Genomic DNA, 9949 nt, shown 5'->3' with positions numbered 1-9949 from the left:
ATTCCCCTGTGTGAAGTCCTAGTAAAATCATTTAGCCCATGGAAATTTTTTAGGAGTTGGGAGGGGATAGACTCCTCTCCCCCACAGGTACCTGTGCAGCTGGGTCAGAGCCACTAGCATAGGCACTAGAAGAGGTGACCCACAGCAGAGCATCGCCTCTTCAAACACAGATCCTACTGTGGTATAACCAGTGTACTGCTTGGGGTTATGCTCCCACTGCTGTATAGAAGAAATACATATTTAAAAGGGACACAATTTAGAAGTCACGGACTAGACATTCTCCTGCACCCAGTTTCCAGTGGGTTCAACAGAAGGGGTGGGAGGGGGAGTTGCAAAGGAGCGGTGACCACACCAGCCTGGTCCTGACATGTTTAGAGCAGCCCAAGAGTTAAAGTAAGAAGAAGGTGGTGAAAACAGCTACTCATCTTAAAAGGAGAGAAACACAGCTCTCCTCCTAGGGGCTGGGGAAGTGGTGTTCCCACAGATCCCCCTTCTATTTGCCTGATTTGGTGAGAGCTCCCTGCTGTTTCAGTCTACTTTAATCACTAGATCAGTCTAAAGGGATGCTCTAAACTATGCCAAGTGGCTTGGGGGCCCTGTCAGCTGACAATTGTGGGATACAGTAACAAGCTGGTCAAACCCCTTAATATGTCCCCTATGCTGGCCTGCAGGAGAGTAGTCATGGAGGAGCCTCATATGTGCTGGACAAAGATATTTCTTCACCGATGTCACTAACAACACCTTAGAATATATTTTTTTAAATCCAAGTTAGTTGTACAGCGAAGACCAGTAAAGTCAGTTTCACTTCTTTATAATCAATTCCACTTTCAGGTTCTTAGATGTGAAATGTTAGGTGTCAGACACTGCAGAGGAATTTGTCTTGTTTAGAAACAACCCTTTGCACTGGAATTTACTTTTACATTTTGGAAATCTTTCTGGTGATCTTAGCTTTTATAAAAGCTGTGTTTACAAATTTAATTGTTAGGCCATTTTAAAATATTTTACTTCAGAAGAGAGCTGGAGAAAGCAGCCCATTCTTAACTAAATAAATGCCCTTGTACAATATGAGTGTATGTATTATCTTTGGATCTAACACAGTTGCTTAACAGGATAATGTCTAATGTCAAATGAAACCTGGTCTCTAGATTTTCAGTTCTTACTGGGTTCTGGTCATTCTATTTAACACTAGCAAAACTCCCCAAACACATTCCTAGACTTACAGGACCATTCGTTCAATTCAAGTGAATGAAATGTAGCTGGTTTCATTCCAAAAAAGTTAAGAAACTTGAAATTCTTCAGTATTGGTTTAATTACATTAGATGAAGAAAATCCATCAATACAAAGTCTCCTGCTGAAAGAAGTTTTTGACAGGAAGAACAGCAGAGTATTTCAGCAAACACAAACATTTTTCCAAAATGAAATCATTATGAACGAGGAAACATATTGTACAGTAAAAAAAAACATCTGAAAGACAACAAAATGATCCATAACACATACATCATCAACAGCCATAACCCTAACTAATAATTGCATCACATCCATCAAATTCAAAGGCAGGTAAAATAATAGACGGACAATATGTTCCTGCCTATGATGTAAAATGGCTACTTGCTACTAAGTTTATATAATGTGCTTATGTTGCTCTCTCTTGGTGAAAATGCAGTACTGATCCAATTATTTTTTAATTCATGCAGTGTGAGAGGACGAAATATGGCAAATAATCAATTCCAAACCTAAAATTTGTTTCAAATAATTCTTATCTTTCTAAATGTAAATACTTTTAAAGACTGGCTATTTATTTAAGGACTTGCACAATATTTTACTCCAAAAATATCCAGCAATATCAAAAAGTTAGCTGCTTTGATCACTGGATCCTTGGTTAGCCAGTACCTGATGTATCGTACATGATTTTCTTAAAGTGATCAATATTTCATTAATTGTGTGTGATTCCCCCCCCTCCCCCCGCATTATAAATGTCCTTTATAAGGGAGGGGGGATTAAAAAAAACAATGCAGTACATACTGTAAATAAAAGATTTTTTTAATGGCAGCATACACAGGATGCTCCAAGCATCACACAAACTGCTCCAAGCACCATGCATCACAGACGACTCCTCAGCACTAACACACTCCATACTGACGTGATCCATTGTAACCCTTCTTCGCATAGCCAAATACATTTGATACAACCTCTCACTTCTTGACTAAGGCCTTTGTCCTCCAAACCAAGTATTTTCATAAATCCTTCCCTCACTGATATTCTCAGCAGCCATCTCTCTCCATCCTTGCTATCCTGAATTGCTGTCCTGTGTTTTGTCTGCTCTTTAGACTGCTTGCATGTACCTCTGCTGTGCTAGAATAATGTTTAATAATAATCCCTGTCCTTTCCTCCTGGGCTGTGCAGTATTTTCAGACCTGCGCTCCAGTCACGTTTATAACCAATTCCATGTGGTATTTAAATAGGGTGAAATCACCTCCAGACTATTTTTCACTCAGGGCAAACAACCTAAATGAATGATTAATTCTTAGTGAGCAAATGGGCTCTTTTGTATTTAAACAAGGTGGAGACGTTTCCCCTGCATTTTCTGTACATGTTAAAAAGACTTATACTCTGAAGCCAATATTTGGAGATGTAGGTGCCTAAAGTAAAGCATCCAAACCGATACTTAGGCAGCCAAATAAATGTGGCATTCTTTTTATCTGTGCTGAGCATCTGCAGCTCTCATGGACTTCAATGGGAATTACAGGTGCTCAACCCTTCTGAAAAATCAGGCCTCTTTTACTTAGGTGCTTAAATGTGGATTTGGGTGCCTAATGTAGTCTGAATTTGAACACTGTATCCTGAAAGTTCTCTGGAACAACATAAACGATGACAGAGTTTCTTCGTGAGGATTTGAAAAGGTTGCTACTGACTCAGCATTACAAGATCCACTGACATAGACATTTAAGCCACTAGGATAAAATCTTGACTAACATCTTTCTCCAACCATTAAAGCCCCAGTTACGGTTTACAATCTGGGAGTATTTGCCTGCTCATTAGCTCAGTCTGAATCATCCCAGGGAAACAGTAAAAGCAGCTGAGACTTTTTTGGAAACCTTTGGAACTTGTAGTTGTGCACGTATAATGTTAAGGGTGTAGTTGCTGCACCTTGTATTATACACAGCACATTGCATTAGGAGGAGAATTATTGTACAACTGTGTGATTAGTATTCCAGATATGGCTCCTGCCACCAGGACTCACGTGGATTTGTTATACCTCAGTGTGACTACCCTAGTGAGTGAAATTTTTAAAATGAATGAACTAATTATAATGTATAAAAACGTAGAAAGATTAATTGAGCCATATTTCAGTCAAATGATTCTGCCAAAGTCATGAACAGAGACAGCATAAGCTGAGAAACTTATAAACAGTACCAGACCTCTGGGACAGAAATATAGATACTTTAATTAATTGTTCTATGTATTTCTTTATAGTCTACAATTAGAAGAAATAAAGCAATAGTGTATTTGAGCAAAAGGATATTAGATAAACTATAATAACAGAAACAGATGGAGCTGTTTATTTATCATTACAGCACCAGAATAAAAATCTGGTCATGGAAGAAGATTAAGGTTAGAATGTTATTGACAGAAAAGGAAAAAGATGATCATATCAGTAACGCACAAAGGGGAAATTATCACACAGCAAAGAACAATCAATGCGAATATAATCTTCTCTATATGCTAAATATAAGTAATCAGCGCAGAAGATGTATATGAGAAACATGTAAATACAGTGTAAAATCTGATTTAAAAATGCAAGATGGCAAAATAGTTTAAAAAATGCACCAGACAAAATCAGTAACTGCAGTCGCTACTGATAAAATCAAATACAAATCGGATGTCAGAAGTACCCACTAAGCTAGGAGCCCAAAAAGCAGAATTCTTACAAAGAGTATTGAGCTACTTTGAGAATATTTTTAATACTGCCCATTTTAGGTGCTCCCCACTTCTTCCAGCTGAATCCCTATAACTTTCAGGGGACCTCATACAGGTGCAAAGGTCTGTCCACAAAGAGGCAGTTGCGAGATCAGGTTCCTTAGTGGCAAAACTTGGGCCACCTCTTATGCATACACAAGAAGGTAGCCAAGTGAGGTTTTACTTTTGTACCCACTTCCTGCTACTTCCAAAACCCAGGAGTTCACATTCTATAAGCCCTCACGGGCAAAAGCCATGGAGGGACACTACAGGATACAGCTCAATGGAAACATTATGGAGCATAATCCATGCATTTGAACATATACTCACAACCCTCCATGCTACTGCCCTGCACTTTGATTATTTGTGCTTCTGGCATGAATGCTCTCTGTAGACAGCTGGCTGCGGTTATGCAATCACTTTTGATCTAACCAGAACACAGGTGCCAAAAGAGGGGGGAAAATATATAAATTCCTCACAAACGGATAGGAGAATAGACCTTCACCTACACTCAAGTCTGTGGGCATATATCATTGTGTCACTTGTAAAATCAACCCCAATGCAAGCAAGTTGAGCTGCAGTACCTAAGGGCCTAATCTTGCAAACACTTACCATATTACTAAGAATAATACTTACTACCATGTGAGTAGTGCTAGTGGAGAAAGCTCTTTTCTCAAAGTCAGTAGCAAATGTTTGCTGGATCAGGCTTCAAGATTGAAAATGCAAAGCTGCTCTCCAGTGTGCAACCCCACCTTACTGATGTATGTGTGTATGGAGATGGAGTTGCAAATTACAAGACATGGATTGATAACACCTGACACATCAGAAACCATTAGGATTTTATTAAAGGTCAGGACTAGTTTAGTCTTCTAAGACATAGCACATCGCTTTAATGCAAGGTTAAATACAAATCCTACTAACCTGTAGTAGGTAGAAAAAAATATTGACATGTACAGCTTAAAATTGTACTTAAATAAATATGTAGCCTCTCTCTTTTTCGTAACTATTTTAACTTTGATTTTTAAAAGCTCCAAGGTGACCTATACTACATTGCTGTGTAACTTCAATATTTCTGTAGTTGATAAATATTACAGTTTACCAGTTAATTAAAAAAAATTTGGATTTTTGGAGCTTTTATATTAGTAGAAAAAAGTGGGTGCATTTTATTATTATTTTACTTGATATTTTTGATTGCAATCGCTAGTTTACAATAAGTAACCCCTGGGCGTGGGGGCCCTTGAGAAGTGTTTTTTCCCCTAACTGATTGCTAATTAGAAAAAAACGTTCAATTTTTGTATAGATCTGATAATCTGTCTCTTTTCCTTCTAATAATTACAAATTTCACAAAGCTTTTTAAGATTACCTGTATGATGCATGCACGTGTGCAGTAATCAGAACATTATCTCTTGTGCCATATGTAGTTCATACGATCTTCTTCCAGCATTACAGACACCTCAGACTTTTCTGTGACACTGGTAGGCCATGTTGTTTTACAAGATGTAAAGAGATGTAACTGCATGTGAGTCCACAAAACTCAGAAAATTTAAATCAGCAATCTTCTATTTATTATGCTTTTCCTATAAATTTTCACTGAGTCTTTCTAAAGTTTATGGAAATGTGACAAAAGCTGTATGAAAACTTTCAACCAATTTTTTTTTCCCAGCAGAAATGCAGATTCGGATAGACCAACACATTTTGTGAATTTGTTTTGAATTCGTCAAGTTGTTTCAATAAAACTATTCTGAAAAAAATCCAAACATTCCATTTTTAAATTTTCTACACAGAACATTTTTATTTGATTCACATCCATTTTGTGTTTCAAAATTTTCTTCACTTGGATTAAAAAATTAATAAAGCAAAATCTAAATGAAACATTTTGTTTTGAGTCAAAGGAAACATTTTGGGGTTGATCCAAAACTATTTATTTTATTTTTCAGAACTGCCTGTGAACTGAAAAATTAGTTATTCACAGAGCTGTAAACAAGTCAGTTCATGGGCCTGACCCTGCAAATACTTTCTACTAAATGTAGTGTCTTGTAGTCAAAGGGGCTACTCATGAAAGTAAGCACTACACCTAGTGAGTGTGTTGCAAGATCAAGCCCTATTTATGTAATAGAGTTCTTCATACAAATATGTCCTATTTTCAGAAATGCTGAAATCAATGAGATTTGTGGGCATGTACCCCTCTGAAAGTCAGGCTTCACAATCCCTCAGTGCGTGGAAAAAAACATAATTTTATAAAAGTCTCAGTACAAAAGGGGACGTGAGAACAGAAAGCTTGATGTTAGTGAGGTGTGAGCTAATGGTTACCAGCCAAAAGCAAGAAAGATGCTTTTTGCTTTTAGAGCTTGACCATACGCTAACAGGGGATACTAATCCCTTCTGCTGCTGTGTGGGGTACCGCAGTCCTTTTCCTGCTCCTAGTGCCCCCCACAGTGGGTCTTCAGCGACTCAGCCCTCCAGCTGGATCACACAATCAAAATGAACCCTTCTGAGGTAACAAAAGTCCAACAAAACTATCCCCCCTCCCCCCCCCACCAGGGTCCTCAGCCCCATCTCTTGGCCCTTTAAAGTCAGTCCTTTACTTGTCCCCTTCTCAGGGTTCACACCACTTTACCAGAGGGGTAACTAGGGTTGCCAACTTTCTAACAGCACAAAACCGAACACCCCTATCCCACCCCCTGCCTGAGGCCCCATCCTATCCTGTCCCTTCAAGGCCCCGCCTCCCACTTGCTTCATCCTCCCTCCCTTCATCGCTCACTCTCCCCACCCACATTCACTTTGACCAGGCTGGGGCAGGGGGTTGGGGTGCGGGAGGGGGGTGAGGGCTCCGGCTAGGGCTGCAGGCTCTGGGATGCAGCTGGGGATGAGGGGTTTGGGGTGCGGGAGAGGGCTCCAGGCTGGGGCAGGAAGTTGAGGTGTGGGAGGGGTATAGGCTCTGGGCTGGGAGTGTGAGCTCTGAGTGAGGCCAAAAATGAGGGCTTCAGGGTGTGGGAGAGAGCTTCAGGCTAGGGCAGGGGGTTGGGGTGCAGGGGGGTGAGGGCTCCAGCTCGGGGTGCAGGCCCTGGGGTGGGGCCAAGTATGAGAGGTTTGGGGTGCAGGAGGGGGCTCAGTGCTGGGGCAGGGGGTTGGGGTATGTGGGAAGGTGCGGGCTCCGGGAGGGAGTTTGGGCACAGGAGGTGCTTGCCGCAGCTCCCAGGAAGCAGCCACCAGATCCCTGTGGCCCCTAGGCGCACGCTGTGCTGTGCCCTCATGCCTGCAGGTGCCGCCCCCACAGTTCTCATTGGTTGTGGTTCCCAGCCAATGGGAGCTGCGGAGCCGGCACTCGGGACAGAGGCAGCACGTGGAGCCTTCCTGGCCACCTAGGAGCCACAGTGACCTGGCAGCCACTTCTGGGAGCTGCAGAGAGCCAGGGCAGGCAGGGAGCCTGCCTTAGCACCAGATCCCCACTGTGCCGCCGACCAGACTTTTAGCGGTGATGACCAGACCCGCCAGGGTCCCTTTATGACCAGGTATTCTGGTCAAAAACCAGACACCTGGCAACCCTAGGGGTAACCTGGGTCTGCCCACTGGTCTGGGTTCCAACCCAGGGATCCTATAAAAACAGCAGCCACATATCACTCACATTTGCTGCTGCTATTTCCCTGAGTCTCTTCCCACGTTGCCCCTTTATCTTCACCCCTTAACTCAGGGTTCAAATTCTCAGGTCCTCTCTCCCCGAGTTTAAGCAAATGCAACCAGAACAAATCTCTATTTATCCCTCAAGCTTCTTTGGCCAGAGAGGAGGACCTTTCCTTGCCCCTTTGGTCCCACGTGGGAACTGACCTGCTAAGGCCCTACAGCTCCTTTTTTCTGAGTTTGCTAGGCTCTGATTGCCTGTTTCAATAAGCCTTCTCTAGGCAGGCCTGGAGGATCCACCTTCACTGCTCCTTTCCTGGGGTAGGTGTAGTAGGATGGCAGGGCCTCCTCTAGAGAGCCGCAAAGGCCAGGTACACCCAATCACATATGCTCATGGGAAGTTTGCCATTGGCTTCAATATTAATGGTACAGAATCAGGGCCTTTGACAGGATTAGAAAAAGTCAAAACAGTCACTGAGAAACAGTTCAGGTGGAAGCTTGCTTGGTAGGGTGGGGGTAACATGAGCAAAGTGCCTGGACAGTGAGAGCTGAGAGTGGTCCAGAGCAAGATGACTGGAAAAGTAACACAGATGAGAAGAGGCAGGACAATCACAATTAAGGCAAGGTGAAGTGGTACAAGTACGTTGATGTGAAACTGTATTCACTTGTGAAATAAAGGTTGAGGTGACAGTCAAGCATACATATTTTGATGGGCTACTTAGCTGGGAGGCAGTTGGGAGAAAAGGCAAGGGGAAGTTGCTCTAATGCATATGAAAGATAATGGATGCATATGTGAGCCTGGCAGCAGATGGAGAGTAATGATAAGTGTAGATCTGTACAGTATTGCAAAAATGGAAACAGGAGGCCTATTGAGAAGAGAGGGAAAATATAGCAGATTCGTGGAAAACACAGAGGCTTCTTAGGCACGTGACCAGTGAAAGATGGAAGTTCAAGGATTCAGAGAGAACATGTGTTGGAGAATAACCTACTCACCTAGGAAATAGGCCCTAGACTTGGGAATACACTGAGCTGGAGATTTTGTGAATAAAGTAAGGCTCTGAGGCAAGAGATACAGAGGACAGTGGAGGTACTCTCATCAGTATCACAGCCCACAGTGCCCACTGGAAGCTCCCAAAGCTTCTGCAACCTGTGCTACTGTCATAAATATAAAGGGAAGGGTAAACCCCTTTGAAATCCTTCCTGGCCAGGGGAAAGCTCCTCTCACCTGTAAAGGGTTAAGAAGCTAAAGGTAACCTCGCTGGCACCTGACCAAAATGAACAATGAGGAGACAAGATACTTTCAAAAGCTGGGAGGAGGGAGAGAAACAAAGGGTCTGTGTGTCTGTCTATATGCTGGTCTTTGTCGGGGATAGACCAGGAATGGAGTCTTAGAACTTTTAGTAAGTAATCTAGCTAGGTATGTGTTAGATTATGATTTCTTTAAATGGCTGAGAAAAGAATTGTGCTGAATAGAATAACTATTTCTGTCTGTGTATCTTTTTTGTAACTTAAGGTTTTGTCTAGAGGGGTTCTCTATGTTTTTGAATCTAATTACCCTGTAAGATATCTACCATCCTGATTTTACAGGGGGGATTTCTTTATTTCTATTTACTTCTATTTTTATGTAAAGTCTTCTTGTAAGAAACTGAATGCTTTTTCATTGTTCTCAGATCCAAGGGTTTGGGTCTGTGGTCACCTATGCAAATTGGTGAGGCTTTTTATCCAACATTTCCCAGGAAAGGGGGGGTGCAAGTGTTGGGAGGATTGTTCATTGTTCTTAAGATCCAAGGGTCTGGGTCTATAGTCACCTAGGCAAATTGGTGAGGCTTTTTACCAAACCTTGTCCAGGAAGTGGGGTGCAAGGTTTTGGGAAGTATTTTGGGGGGAAAGACGCGTCCAAACAGCTCTTCCCCAGTAACCAGTATTAGTTTGGTGGTGGTAGCGGCCAGTCCAAGGACAACGGGTGGAATATTTTGTACCTTGGGGAAGTTTTGACCTAAGCTGGTAAAGATAAGCTTAGGAAGTTTTTCATGCAGGTCCCCACATCTGTACCCTAGAGTTCAGAGTGGGGGAGGAACCTTGACAGCTACACATCCTTTGAAAGAATGCAGGATGTGCCATCCCTGTGCCAGGCCAGTGCAAATTGGGGGAAGGCAAATGTTTTGGTATCTTTTGGGGGGAAGTCCTAGTGCTGGCACTAGAAACAATCAGTCCTTGTGTTCCGATTGTACCCAGACGGGGAGCCTACATGTGCCCTTTCCCTTCCCTGGTGCACTCTCATAGGACCAGACAGGAGCTGGCTTGATAGCTTTCATGCTTCTGATCTCTCTCAAAGCTTGGCATACAACCAAAGCTAGAGAAGCAAGATTAGCAT

This window comes from Caretta caretta, chromosome 8, assembly GCF_965140235.1.
Source record: "Caretta caretta isolate rCarCar2 chromosome 8, rCarCar1.hap1, whole genome shotgun sequence".
NCBI lineage: Eukaryota > Metazoa > Chordata > Testudines > Cheloniidae > Caretta > Caretta caretta.
The sequence above is the reverse complement of the archived record's forward strand: the minus strand, read 5'-3'. Positions refer to the sequence as shown.